At 35.2% G+C, this 16,075-nt stretch overlaps 1 long non-coding RNA gene across 1 annotated transcript in view; it reads left to right on the forward strand.

The window, feature by feature from the left end:
• Positions 1-982: 982 nt before the first annotated feature.
• LOC112130504 (uncharacterized) overlaps positions 983-16,075 on the forward strand; it is a 35,925-nt gene continuing 20,832 nt past the window's right edge. The window contains exon 1 of the long non-coding RNA XR_002912760.3: positions 983-1,201. This is a non-coding gene — a long non-coding RNA (uncharacterized LOC112130504). The remainder of the gene's footprint in view (positions 1,202-16,075) is intronic.

The raw sequence follows: 16,075 nt of genomic DNA on the forward strand, positions 1-16,075 counted from the left end.
TAATATATTTAAATAAACAACATATTTCAATATAATATTTAATATTATTTTAAAATGATAATTGAGGCTCATAAAATTAGGCAGAATGATAATTCTAGCAGTGGAAGGGCTTCAGTTTTTACTGACTTATGAGATAAAATCTTATATCCTTGTATATAAACTGTAGACGGAACACATCAAGAATTAAGTTCAAGTAAACTGTCAGTCACCAGTATAAAAAAAATGCTACTATGTATTGTGTTGTAGAATCTATAGCATACTTTATAATAGCTGCAAACCTGTATTATTTCAGGTTCTCATATTACAGCCCAAAGTGTCCTAAGGGAAATTTTTGTGACCCCATTACTTTCCACTCCCAAAGGATATTTGCTAAAATGATGATGATGATGATGATGATGATGATGATGACGATGATTTGAACTTAATAGCTTTAGATTGACTTAATCTAAAAGTATTTCATAGCATTATTTTACTGATTTGGCCAGGACAAACTTTCATTTTGCCTCCCAGTAGTCTTCAGCAATTCAGAATATAGGATAGACTGTTATCCAGATATGTTGTAGTCAAGGCTGATTTAAATCTTTATAACATCTGATTGTATGAAATTAAATAAAAGCTTCCCCCAGACCCTAAAAGATCATTTTAGTAAACAGTGTAACTTTGGTGTCAGCATATGTAGTTATGCAATAAAGAGAACAAATTATAATTCCATAATCTCTCTCCAGAGTCAGGTGAATAACCACATCTGTGGTATAGGGAATGGAAAGATTACTTTCAATCTATTCTAAAGAAACTCTGCTCTAAAATATATTAAGCAAAAGTAAAATAAATTAAGAGTTGATTATCATTCATTCAATAAAGCTGGTGTATAATCAGCAATCTACCTGAAATTTCCCCTAGGCATATTCTATGTGTTGCTGTTAGCATTATAAAAGTGTTACAATAAAGGATGCTGAAAAGAAATTTTCTTCCTTCTTTTAGGCATCTACCCCTGGAGAAAGAGCCCAATGAGAAGTAATCTCTGAAGCCCAGATTTCCTAAGGATGAAGCTTCAGGAGAGGCCTTATCAATCCTGATAACAAACTTTTCTCGTCAATTTAGTTTCATTTAACGGAAGTTTTAAATGTGGAAAGTTCAGAAGGCTATTTAAATTGGTTCCAGCTATCTAAGATACACACACAACCACACACGCACACACACGGTAGAGATAAATATGTTTGAAAATCCCGCTCAATGTTACTAGAAAATTTGATCAGAATCTGGTGAAATAAATAGTAAACTTACTAAAAATGCCAAATATCCCAGAAGTTGCTTAACATTTGATCAAAAACTCTGTCCAGTCAATTTTTGCTTCTTTCAAAAATACTCTGCTGAAAAGCCAAAGGAGAAATGGGGCTGGTACCTTCAATATAGAGAATTCCAAATAAGATTAGGTCCCAGAAGGCTTAGTGTGGCTTTCTAGGACTCTCACTATTAGGCAGTAACCTACCATTCACCTCTGTTTCCCAGATTCACCTTGTTATACCTTATGACTTAAAATATAAATTCCAACAATGTACTGTACTCAAAAAAATTATTTCTCAATTTGTTTGCTCATACTATTGATTTTTTTCTAGAATCTAAATAATTGTGAATTAACTATGATAGCAGTATGCACAAACAGTAAGTGAAATCAGACCTAATAATTCTGAGAGGAAGGAGGTGTCAGGATTTTCACAGAAGAAGAGCACTAAGGCCAGGCGCGGTGGCTCACGCCTGTAATCCCAGCATTTTGGGAGGCCGAGGCAGGCGGATCATGAGGTCAGGAGTTCTAGACCAGCCAGACCAACATGGAGAAACCCCATCTCTACTAAAAATACAAAAATTACACGCCTGTAATCCCAGCTACTCAGGAGGCTGAGGCAGGAGAATCACTTAAACCCGGGAGGTGGAGGTTGCGGTAAGCTGAGATCGCGCCACTGCACTCCAGCTTGGGCGACAGAGCAAGACTCCATCAAAAAAAAAAAAAAAAAAAAAAAAAAAAAAAAAAAAAAAGCAAAGCACTAAATCTCGTATGTGAAAGAAGGGTAGATTTTTCCTGCCAGGAGCAATAAAAATTAGAGCTAAAAATAATTTCATGAAGCAAAATATTCAAAGAAGATGAAGAATGAATAAAGACAATTGAACTGGTAATTCATAAGCCAAGCTTCAGTAAGTGGTAGGATAGAAGCTGATTTTTAAGTGTAAAATGAGCAAATTATGCTGAATAAAGAAAATTATTTAAAAATTGTCAAGAAATAACTAGAGCCAGGGAAGACAATTTTCATTTTAAGGCTTAATAATGTGTGCAGACTGAAGGAAAAGATGCAGTGGAGGATGAGAGACCTTAGCAGGGGATTAAAATAGTGGAGCATTTTTGTGGCAATGCCATTCAATAAGGAGACCGCATTGGAAAGAAGAGAGACATTTATTCCTCCTAGGTAGGAAGCAAAAAGTAGAAATTTGTAAAGAAAAAAAATATTGGGAGATAAAGAAGTATCACAGGTGTAATCTTTAACATCCTAAACCAAAATTATTGTTTATGTGTTTCTCCTTCCAGAAATGAAATTTGTAATAGATGATCTTTGGCTTAATATCCTTCTATCTCCAGCATCTGACGTATGGCAGGTCTCTCAATATGTAATTAAGATATGGATCTATGGAGGTACAATAATTCTTGTTATATGAATCACTATTCCTGAAGTTGGAGTATATTGGCTCATCTGGGAATAGGGAAATTGGCAGTTAGTTGAGAGACCATTGGAACACCTGCTGAAAGAAACGCGATAATGATTCAAGGGTAGGAAAAAAAAAAAAAAAAAACCAAGTGAGGGATGACCAGAATAACATTAACTTGAAGTGGATGCAGTCAGCATATTTTTGAAAATGTTTTAAATCAACAACTTCTATTTGGAGAGCAGATGTAATTACACCAGACAGCAGAGATAATAAATAAATATCAGTGCAGTCACAGTGGTGTGGCCGGAATATCAGTGCCTTGGTTGCTATGGGCAGCAAAAGACATAGATGCCTCTGGCATCCTAGCTGGCAATGAAGAAAAATGAACGCAGAATTAGGCTTCGAGGTAGAGAATAACAGAATAATAGAGGTTAGGATTTAGACAGAAAAAAACAGCCTTGCTGGAGTTATGGAAGTGGGAGAGATGAAACAAGTTAAAAAGAACTACTCTTCTTGTAATTCCTCATTTTCAAGGAGAGGAAATGTCAGCATTCAAAATTGCAGAGAATGAGAAAACAAATGTGATGATTTTGATCAGGGTTATATTTATGCTGGTGAGTAACAGATAAAATGAAGAGTCCTTGGCATCATAGGAGTTGAGGGACTCTGAACCAGAATGCTAAAAGGACCATCTACTTAAATGATGGCGTTCATAATAAGACTGGAGTGGAGAAAAATTAAGCAGCAAGTACTCAGAAAATGAGAATGTTAGGAGGTTACAGGGTGATGGCTTTAAGGATGGAGAGAATATACATTACGATAAACATAAAAAAGTGGGTGGTGGAAGAAAAGTTGCCTGAGATTGGCAGCTGTGAGTAATTAATCTTTAACACCTCTTCCTTCTTAAGTAGAAAAAGGGCCTCCGTCAAAATGGTAGTAAGAATTTCATCTATCAGAGACAACACACTTTCAGCTGCAGATGAGACATGGAAAACATTCTCACACAAAATGTGGTCAAGAAAAGGAGTAATAGTACTTATTTTTTCTAATTGAATACATAATAATATTAATATACATTATCTGTAAATATTCATATTGATCATGGGAGAGGTAATCAAAATATATAATATTGACAGCTGAATTGCAATTAATATTTTTTCTAAAAAAATCAGATTATAGGTAATGAGCCAATATTGGCTAGGTGAAAATTGTCTAGTTTTTACAACTAGAAATGCTTCCTCTCAAACACTTATCAAAATCACAGGTGTATTTTAGGCTGCTATATTTGCCAAATGAAAACAGGATACTGACATTCATACACACAAACATGCAAGCATATGTTGAAATTTTCATTCCAGATGTCTACAAAAGAGAACAGATAATACGAAGTTCATTACCTATTTCAAGTTACCTCTGAGATTCCTTATGCTGAAGACAAATATTCTATTAAAAAGCGTCCTTAAATAGGCCATAAGAAACTTAATCCTTTCATAAAGAGTGAAAGAGTATGGTTATTTTTGATCACTATTATTATCAAAATAAATTATTTTTACTTCTAAATTAGTACTGATTACATCTCAAGGTTTTTGTTTCTCTGATATAAGGATTTAAAATTATTTCAGAAAGCATGATTAGTTTTAGTGTCTGTAGATCTTTGCTGTCAGTGAATTAAAGTATTTTTGAAAAAGGAATATGTATTCCTGAAAAGTGATCTATACTTTATAGAAAATTACCTATTTGTGTAAATATAGGAAAACAGCTCTAACATTAAAATATGTGCATCAATTGGGTTCAGAGTGTTGCATGAGGTTTAAACATTAAAGTATTTATAACATTTGAAGAAACAAAATTAACAAGAAAAAGTAAAACCAAAATATTAAAAATTAAGGTAATATTCCTCATCAGAAAATAAGAAAAAAATACCAACAATTGTGGTAATACCAAAGTGATTTTAAAAATACATTTTTTTTTTGTTCATTGGTTGTCTTGTTCAATTCAGTCAAACATAAGCCAACAAGATAAGACTCCACATAGAGCTTTTTAAGTTACCAAGTGTTGTGTGTGCCGCTCTAACTGTCCATGGTTTCTGTTTTTTCTACTAAAATTCTAGCATACTAAATTCTGTATGGTATTTTTTCTAGCATTATCTCTGGAAAATTAGACCAGTGACTAATACAATTACTCTTTTAGTTTTCATAGATTTGACTATATGTCTGAGCCTGGAGTTGTTTGCGTTTATTCTATGTCGGAGTCACTCAGTTTCCTGAGTCTATAGATTAGTCTTTCACCAAATTCGGGAAGTTTTCAGTCATTATTTCCTCAAGTAATTGTTAAGCCCCACATCCTTTTTCCTCTCATTCTAGGACTGCAGTGACACAAACGTTAGCTTTGTCATTATTGCTCCAGAAGTCTTCGAGGCTCAGTTTTTTTTTCTTATCTGTTTTCTCTCGTTGTTTAGATTGGGTAATCTCTACAAATCTACCTTAAATCGTACTGATCCTTTCCTCTGTCATTTCCATTTTGTGATTTTGTCCATATGCTGAGATTGCTATTTGGAATATTTTTACAGTATCTTCTTTAACATTCTTGCTCAATAATTCTAACATTTGTAACATCTTAGTGTTATAGTCTATTGATTGTCGTTTCTTATTTGATTTGAGATTCTCCTAGTTCTTAGTATGTCAAGTGACTTTGGACTATAATTTGGACACTACATGTATTATGACACAAGACTGAAGTTATTACTTCGATCTTTTATTTAAGTGGGTATTCCACCTGTTTAGTTTCAAAATACATGTTCTAGCTCACTTTTGTGAGCTATTGTTCAAATTTCAATTTGGTTTCTAAATGCCCTGGAGTCCAGTATCCCCCAGTGACAGTTGTATGTGACTCAGGTGACAGGACTCTGCCCCACAATCTTCTCATCATGGACTGGGGAGAGAGAGGAAAATTACTTCACTGCCACAGAGGATGGTGGAATTCAGAGTTCTAGGCACATGTCCATAGGGAAATGGCACTTACACATTAATACTGGTCGGAAATGAATGGCAGAGTGACACCCACAGGCTTCAGTAGATAGCGGTGCCTGCTGATACTGGGATGGGGTGGAGAACAGGCTTCCGCCCATATCTCTGCAGGGATGGTGAGACTGCCTCAATACCATGCAACAGGGAGATGGAAGTCTGAGTTGTGCACATAAGCTCCACTGGGGAGAGGTACATCCCAGTTACTGCAGAAGAAGGGAGAAAGTCAAAGGGGTCATAGTCTCTATGGGGAAGGAAGGCCATCTCATTCCTGCAGAAGGTGGGTAGACGTGAGTTCCACCCACAACCTCCATGGTGGGGGGATGCTACCTCCTTACTCCAGGAAGAGGGTGGAAGACAGGGTTCTATCCCCAGTCCCACAGTTATAGCACTCATTGAGGTGGAGATAGAACACATTTTTTTAAATAGTGTTCCTCTTGAAGAAAGATAAGTACGGTTAAAATATTTCTGCTATGCTGGGTTACCCTTTTTCCTGGTACTTTCACTAGAGACAGATGATACAGAAGAGAAAGGGTGGTGGGGTGGGGGGAGAGATACAGACCACAAAGAAAAATAGAAAGGTGAATAATTCCTGATAATATTAGATGAGGTTATTTATTCAGATCTACTTTACACATTTACTACAACGTATAATTGACAAAAGGTAAAGATCATTTGCAATGAGAAACTTTCTGCCGCTTGTATAATACAGTGTCTGTACTTTCACCATTAGCTTCTCTATTTAACATTATGTGGTTCTAAATAATCTTTCAAAACACATACTAACCTGTTTCTCTGTAATATCATCTCACAGACAGATTTAAGGATAAGTTAAGTGTTTTAAAAATCTATTTATATTAAATTATATGAGAATGGAGGCAGGAAGACAGAGCTTGGAACATTATCTACAATTAGTGTCCTATATTGTCATGGTCAGAATGTTTATTTCCTCCCCCAAATGTATATGTTGAAACATAATTCCTAAATGTGATGGGGTTTAGGGAGGTGATTTGGTTATAAAGGTAGCAACTGTCATGAATGGAATTAGTGCCTTTATATGAGGCTGAAGATACCAGAGTTCTTCCCTTCTACTCTGTCAGGAGATAGCAACAAGCTGGCTGTCTGCAACCCAGAAGAAGGCCTTCACCAAAACCCAACCATGCTGGCATTCTAATCTAGAACTTCCAGCCTCCAGAGCTGTGACAAATAAATTTCTATCAAATATAGGTCATCTAGTCTATGGCATTTTGTCATAACAGTCCAAACTGACTAAAACAACCACGAAGGCAGAAAATGATAGTTTTCTACTAAATGGTCATAAAGAATTGAATAAGTGATTAAAAAAAAAAACATGAAAGACAGCTGTCTGTAAATTTCCGTACCCCCTTCCTCCATCGTAATAAAAATTTTTAGCTCTACATACAGATACAGGAAATAAAAAATACTTTCCAAATTTGCACCTGGGCATAGCCAAGCGACCAACACTTGCATTAGGATGTGGGTAATGGGTATGCATCTGCATTCCAGGAGATGCCCTTTGATAAGGTGTGCCATCCTTTTTTCCTCTTCCTCTTCTCACTTGTTCATATTGAACACTGAAGGGGCAGTACAGCATCTTGGGAAGTAGCAGAGTTACCATATAGACAAGTAGAGAAAACTTTTGACTTTGCAGAGTGGGGCTGTATTGACTGCTTGACATTTTATAAAAGAGAGAAAAAATGAACTTCTATCATGTTAATCCTACTCATATTTGGGATCGTCTCGTGCTTACACTCATAGCCTAACTAATACAGAAAGGAAGAGAGCAAGATGAAGTATAACATTTCTTACAGCTTCAGCCCAGTCTATCCATATGAGCAGTTGATAAGTCTACTGAATCATTTCACACCAAGTCACAGAAAAAAAAAGTGTTTTTCAATTGTAGTGTGGCAGTGGGGAGAGGTGGTAAGGGGGACATGTCACTTACACTTCATTTGTTTTACAAGTATTTAAGAAATATGTCCCCATATTTGATTTAATAGTGTACTTGAAGGAGAGTTAAATAATCAATATTTGAAATACATCATTTCTTCTTGAGCATCTTATGTAACTCTAATAGTTTGCAAAATTGCTAAATGTGAGTGAACTAATACAAAGGATTATCTTTTCTTAAACTAGATAAGTGATGATCCTAAGATGATCAATATATGTCAGCATGGTTATTTCAAGCAAATTGTTTATATTGATAAAAAGCTCAGACCTAAACCCAGCTTGAAGTCTTAAGTATTATTGAGATAATAAATGAAGAAATTCATCATTTAATGCATTTCATAACAAATAAAGGAAACTATTTTGCTTAATGGGTCTACTAAGTAAAATCCCACAGAAAGCTACATAGGACCTTGACATGTGATATCTGTTTATGGTAAAAAGAATATAATAAATTAAAATCTGATGTGACTATATTCATTTTTTATACATTTATGAAATAAACTATAGTAAAAAACTAAATTTAAAAACCATATTTCTAAAGTTAGATTTTTTAGTATTAAGTGTTGTCATGATATAATAAAGCTTCAATCAGTTTGATTTTTAAGTAGGTATGAAAATTTAATATTATAAATTTGTATCGGAATGAATTATTTATCCCCAGGGGGATCACACTCACATTGAAAAAAGAAGTTTTACTGTAATGTGGAATTACTTATTATTTTCTTCCAAATATGTTATAAGCGTATTTGGCATGTTTCAAAGTTATATTTAATAAAGAAAATGCACGTTTCTATATATGCTGCTATGAATACAAAGTGCCTCAAAACTTACTGGCTTAAGACATCTCTATTTCCTAATGTTCCAATGTGTCAGGAACATAAGAAGGAATCAGCTGGACAGCTGTGCCCTGTAGTGTTAGCACCATTCACTCTCTCTCTTTGCTGCACTGGAAGGTACAAAAAGTTCGCTCACATGTCCGGAGCCCATGTACTCCTTCATGTGTTCTCTTCCTTGCCATCTGGGAAAATTGGGCTTCCTCACAAAACGGTGGTCACCTGGATCTCTTACACGACATCTGGCTTCCAAAAGGGTGTGTACCAACATAGGTGACACAAGAAGCTGCAAGCATCTTTAGGCCCAACCTTGAGAGGTACACAACGTCACTTCTGACCATTATATTGGTCAAAGTCAGTCTTCCGGCCTGTCCACATTCAAGGGGAATAGAAAGCCCTTATTTCAATGAAAAGTGGCAATTAATTTGTGGCCGTCTTTAATCCACTATGCTATTTAGACCATATTTCTGATATGAAGTTAAACATATAAAGAAGCTACTACATACATTCATAAATTAGAAAATGGAGAAAAAAAGAACTTTCATTATAAAGTTCTCTTGCCAATTTCTAGGCTCCTTTAAAAATATTGTCTATGAATAATATGAAAGTTTCAGAAAGCTGCTATTAGAATTTGAAGAGAATGCTGTAAGTCTATGGTTTAAATAGTATCTTCCTACCAAAATGTCTTAAAAAGTGACAAGAGTAAGGAAGTTTATTGAACTAAGAGAAAAAGAAAAGCCTTAAAATAGATTGGCCAGTTTTTTCATTCATGCGATTATTTTTTCATTTATTCATTCATCCAACAAATATTTCTTGATATCCCACTTGTGAGCCCAGGGATTTTGTCAGGCAAGGAGGCTGTAACAACGAAGAGAAAAATATTGTTTTCTTTTCTTCACTGTGCTTACAACTTAATGGTACAAATTACTCTAATGCTTGAGATTATTCAGCTGAAGTTTTGATAATGTAAAACAACAAAATTCTTTGTATAATCTGTAAATGAATTGTACGTGAAAATCATTATATAAAACAATAAAATACAAATTCCTGGATGCATTTAGTTATTCAATCAAATAAGCATGTTAAGGTTTTGTTATATCCCTAGTGCATCCTAAATCTTTAGGCCAATGCGTAAACCATGTTTTCACAAAAACAGATGCCTCCCAGCACACAGGACAGCTACAGCTGCTCTGTAGCTCCACGTGGGACCGTCTTCTCTTTGCTTACCGGCCCATCCCCAGTTCCAAGAAAACATGAGCTTCTTAAAACAAAGTTGAAAATCTAGTGGCTTTCGAGTCAGCTGGCAGTGTTTCTGCATTTTTAAAGCAGGCTTGGATATCGGGGGCAGCTTAGTGTTCACTCTGTAACTGACCTCTCTCAGCCAAGTTCAGCGTGGTGTGAGTTATCAAACCTGACAGCCTTTTGGCAAGCCTTTGAAGGCTCTCAGGCCAGACTCCCTTCCAAGCTCAGCTGGGATCAATTAGGATAAATAATAGTTCTTGCAATTGTTAGTTTCTACCATGCTTTTTAAAAGTATTTAGTGTGCAATAATGCAATTTATGGCTTACCGGTACCATGCTATCCATTCAAAACAAAATAAGATCAAATCGAAAGGTTAAAATGTCCTGAGAGTTGCAGAACAATACGGTGAGGAAAAAGTACCACAGAGGCCAATATTTTGACCATTCTTTTCCTCCACATTTATCTAAAACATAAGTAAACATAAATACAAAACTATAATATTTCTTCAAAATCTGGATTCTCACCCCAACAGCAATATTTTGACAGTCTGGTTAAAACATAAACCATAAATACACACACACACACACACACGCACGTACACAATCAAGGACTTTTAACTGCCCTCAGCAACCAAAGAGATCTGCTAGTAAACAATGCAGATTTTTACTTCTAGGATAAAAATGAATTTAAGCTCAAGCTACTGGTGAATAGCAAATGGAAGGTACTCTATAGAAGCTAACAGAACAATAGCAAATGATAATTTTCTATAGCAAGAGTAATGTCATATTCAATAATGCTAATGTTCTGGCTTCATGTGAACCAAGTTTTGCTTTTACTGGGTGTTTCTCTTCATGTGGCCCAGGGCAAGCAAGGTATTGCAACTATTTCATCTGAACTTTAAAACTTAACTGTTTGCGGCCGGGAGCGGTGGCTCACGCCTGTAATCTCAACACTTTGGGAGGCCGAGGCGGGTGGAAGACGAGGTCAGGAGATTGAGACCATCCTAGCTAACACGGTGAAACCCCGTCTCTACTAAAAATAAAAAAAAAAATAGCCGGGGATGGTGGCGGGAGCCTCTAGTCCCAGCTACTCGGGAGGCCGAGGCAGGAGAATGACGTGAATCTGGGAGGCGGAGCTTGCATCTCGCCACTGCACTCCAGCCTGGGCGACAGACTCCATCTCAAAAAAAAAACAAAAACAAAAAAAAACGTAACTGTTTGCAAGAGGTTTCTTTTTTGACCTCAGTTCTTCAGTTCCCACTGGAGTCATGAAACTATCATGTCACTTCTTTAATGTAGGTTTGACTTGGGTCTGTCATAAAATGTAACTTTTTGTTTTAAACAATTGTAAGTTAAAATGTTACTCTACATTTGCCTCGCAAGTGTTTTCTGCTTCACTTGGAATCTTCTATTTTGGCCTCACATGCTTAAATTTTTTACAAGCAAGATTTATTGTTAATAGGAATGGCTAGGTTTTTGTTTCCTTTTTCATTCGGAGATAAAAAGTTATTTGAAGTCCTATTATAGAAAACTTTTACATAAGTCACAAGAATTAAGATTTTTTTTCCAGGTAGATTTTCCCATTAAATGAATATCTCTGTTAATTTAGAATGATAGTCAAAAATGGTATGAATACTGTGAATAAAATAATTTAATAATGTTTACATCCAAACAGCCCCTTGAATGCAATTGATCATTGGCTCCTAAAGTCAGCTAGAGTACTCTTTCAGTAATGTCCCTGGTAACTGCTAAGGATACAGTAATGCTTAGATATGCATCTTTGCTCTTCCAAAGCTAACTACTATGCCTAGATGACTTATGTGCTCTCTCCAGCTCAACCTCTAAATTTACACAGTTGCTGGAATTGCGACTGAATTCCAAAACACAGTCCATTTTGTAGAGCGTATTTTAAAATGAGCACAATATATCATTTGGTTAAGTAATGCATAGAGTATTTCATTGTTCTTCAATATAAAGACTCTGACTATGGGGTGTGTGTGTTTGTGTGCGCACACATGTGCTTGTGCATGTATACACTATTAAATGACTGAAGAACATGGTGTAACATATGTTCAAATTATCTTACATATCTTTTTTTATTGCTGACTTGTAATTGAAAGCTAATGAAAAATATACTATCAAATTTAGGGTAGCAAAAATATATAATTCTGCTTAATTTAACAAATTTTTATAGCCTTAATATATGTTTTCACAGTTTGAAATATGGGAGACACAAAAGATAGAAGGCTTAGTTTCTAGTCGTAAGGGAATTTAGAATTTTCATGAAAATTTTCTATAGAAAAATAATAAAGAAGTAGCATTAAAAGATGGCTAATAATCCAAAGTGAGTGCTCACAAATAGCAGTTACCATAACAGGAAGAAGGAAGGGCTGATTACGGACTGACATATTTACAGAAGATCTCAATCACAAATGGATAATTGCCTCTCAATAATATAGACATGACTTTAGTGACAACATATTGTAGCATATTTTACTCCTGCAAATGATATTCATCAATTGTGTTATCTTGTTTATCTATACAATTTTTCTTATACTTATTTCAATAGAAATCAGTTATGCCCTGAGGAAAAGAATCTTTGATGACTCACTATGTCTATTTTGCACAGATTTTCTAAAGGCAAACACCAATAGAAACCACTCTATTGTTCAAGGCTAGGTCCAGAGTTTTGGGTTAGAAGTGTTTGTTTGTATTTTTGTCAGTTTGTTTTGCTTTTTACATAAATAACATTATTTTTAAATTAGGCATATTTTTCTTTCTTATTCTTTTTTTCTGTTAATGTTAACTTCAGTATTTTTAATTCATTCTTCAGTTTTTCTTCTATTTTTTATTTGGGGCTTAGTGTATAACTTTCAAATTTACATTTTTATATAAATGCAATTAATTTAATATTCTTTAAAAATCTTTCTTCTAGTATTTTAGCATTATCATTTTACTATTTAATGCTAATATATAAAACAAAATTAATAAAATTGTAAATCTATGATGTTACATCTTCTGTAATTTACTTTAAAATAGTTCAAAGTAAGCAGTGGCATGTGTATAGGTAGAAAAGTTAATTGCAATCTACAACCTAGAGCTTTTAGATCACACTTCAAGGATGTTATCTGAAATCCACATTCTATAATTAGCTAACAAAAGCACATAAAATATTACTAACTTAATGTACACCAGCAGGTAGTCTGATAGTTTGTCTCCAAAGATGGCCCCAAAGGAGCCAGACTTCCAGATCCTGTGTAGTTTTTGCCCACGAAGAATGGTGAGATAATTCCGGACCTACACTTTAAGAAAGGCTGTTGATTTTTAATTTTGAGATCTTGGGAATGTTGAGCAGCCATGAAAGATGTCCAGTTACACCTGCTGGAGACACTGTGTGAGATACCCTAAGACCATGTATATTAGGGTTTTATAGAAGAACAGAACTAATAGATGTATACATGGATATATATATATATATATATATACACACACATGGATATATATATATACACACATGGATATATATATATATATACACACACACACAGGGGAGTTTATTGAGGAGTATTGACTCACATGATCACAAGGTGAGGTCTCACAATAGGCCATCTGCAAGCTGAGGAGCAAGGAAGCCAGTCCAAATCCCAAAGCTGAAGAACTTGCAGCCTGATGTTCCAGGGCAGGAAGCATCCAGCGCAGGAGAGAGATGTAGGCCAGAAGACTAAACCAGTCTAGTCTTTTCACATTCTTCTGCCTGCTTTTATTCTGGCCGTTACTGGCAGCTGATTAGATTGTGTCCACCCAGATTGAGGGTGGGTCTGTCTTTCCCAGTCCACTGACTCAAATGTTAATCTCCTTTGGCAACACCCTCCCACACACACCCGGGAACAATACTTTGCATCCTTCAATCCAATCAAGTTGACACTCAATATTAACCATCACACCATGTAACAAAGAGAAAGACACAGTTGTCTCCATGTTCCAGTTGAGCTTGTAATGACAGCCAATCCAGGCACTTTCTCAATGCAACTACATGAGAAATCCCAAGAGAAACAAGCAAAAAAAATGAAGCGCATTGAGAAGAACGGAAGACTTAGCAATAAAGAGACAAGTTAAAATAGGGGAAAAACAAACAAACGAAAACAAAGGAAACAAGCCATCGTTGGAGGCTGAATGCATTACTTTCTTAGCCTGATAAAACGTATCTGCAAAAAAAAAAACCTTATGATTAACATACTTAATGGTGAAAAAGCTCATTCTGCTTAAGATCAGAAACACGGCAATAATGTCCATTTTTAGCATTTTTATTCAGCACTGCACTAAAAGACTTGGCCAGTGGAAGAAGGTAAGAAAAAAATTAATCAAAACAATACATATTTGTTTGCAAATGGCATAATAATTTATATACACAATTTTAAATAATCTGCAAAATATATCTTACAACTCATAAGTAAATTTAATAAGATTACAGGTATGTGGTAAATATACAACAGTCATATATTTTAATATAATAATAATGAACAATTACAAAATGAGATATAAAGACACATCTCTTAAAACAGTACTGTACTGGGTTAAATTCTCCCCCAAATTCATGTCTTGTGAATGTGATCTTATTCAGAAATAGGGTTTTTTGCAGATGTAATCAAGTTAAAATATGGTCATGCTAGAGTAGGGCTCGACCTGATAAAAAGAAAGAAATCTGGATGGAGAGACACCAGCACAGGGAGGGAAAAATACCACGTGAATACGGAGGCTGAGATTGGAGGGATGAGTTGACAAGCCAAGGAAGACAAAGATTGCCAGGAAACAATAGAAGGCAGTAGAAATGTTATGTTGTTTAATTTTTAATTTTCTATTTTTATGGGTACGTAGTAGGCGTATGCATTTATCAGTACCTGAGATATTTTGATACAGACATACAATGTGTAATAATCACATCAGGGTAAATGGGGTACCCGTCACCTCAGGTACTTATCATTTTCCTTGTGTTACAAATATTTCAATTATACTGTTTTGGTTATTTTTAAATGTACAATAAATTATTGTTGGCCGTAGTTACCATGTTGTTGTGTCAACAGGTATTAACCCTATCAAACTGTATTTTTGTACCCATTAACCATCCATATTCCCCACTCCCACTATCCTTCCAAGCCTCTGGTAACCATCAATCTATTCTCCATCTCCATGAGTTCAATTGTTTTAATTTTTAGCTCTCGCAAAAAAGTGAGAATATATGAAGTTTGTCTTTCTGTGTATGGCTTATTTCACTTAACATAATGACCTCCAGTTCCATCCATGTTGTTGCAAATGACAGGATTTCATTCTTTCTATTGCTGAATAGTACTCCATTGTGTATTTGTACTGCATTTTATTTATCCATTCAACTCTTGATAACACTTAGGCTGCTTTCAAATTTTGGAAGCCAAAACAATTTTTGAGGAAATCAACCAGAGAACTGTCAAATTTATACGGAAATTCAAAGGACCTTCAATAGCCAAAATAATTTTTAAAAAGAAAAGATTTTGAGGGCTTACAGGATATGATTTTAAGATTATAAAGCTGTGTTATAAGACAATACAGCAAAGCATTAGAAAAAAGATGCAACAGGATATAACTGCATTAGTCCATTCCCTCACTACTGTAAAGAACTACCTGAAACTGGGTAATTTATAAAGAAAGGAGATTTCATTTGTTCACAGTTCCACAAGCTGTCTGGGAAGCATGTTTGGGGAGACCTCAGGAAACTTTCAATCATGACGGAAGGTGAAGGGCAAGCAGTCACGTCTTACATGGCCAGAGCAGGAGGAAGAGAGAGTGGGGAGGTGTTACACACTTTTGAACAACCAGATCTCATAACTCACTCACTGTCATAAAAACAACACCAAAGGGAAAATCTGTCCCCATGAACCAATCACTCCCCACCAGGCCCCACCTCCAACATTGGGGATTTCAATTTGACATGATTTGGGTGGGGACACAGACTCAAACTGTATCAACACCCAAATACATATAGTCAATTGCTTTTTTGAAAAAGTTCAAGGACATTTAATGGGGAAAAAATTATCTTCAATAAACTAGTGCTAGGACGACTGAATATCAGCCTAAAAGTTGTGTATCTATTCTTACCTCACCCCATCTACAAAATTAACTCAAAATGGATTATAGATTTAACACATGAGCTGAAATATAAACTTAACAAAAGAAAATGTAGGCATATATCTTTATCATCTTGTATAGCACTAGCCATGCGAGAAAAAAGAATAAATTGACCTTATATGGTACTTATATATTCAAATTTTACAAAAGA

This window comes from Pongo abelii, chromosome 22 (genome assembly GCF_028885655.2).
Source record: "Pongo abelii isolate AG06213 chromosome 22, NHGRI_mPonAbe1-v2.0_pri, whole genome shotgun sequence".
NCBI lineage: Eukaryota > Metazoa > Chordata > Mammalia > Primates > Hominidae > Pongo > Pongo abelii.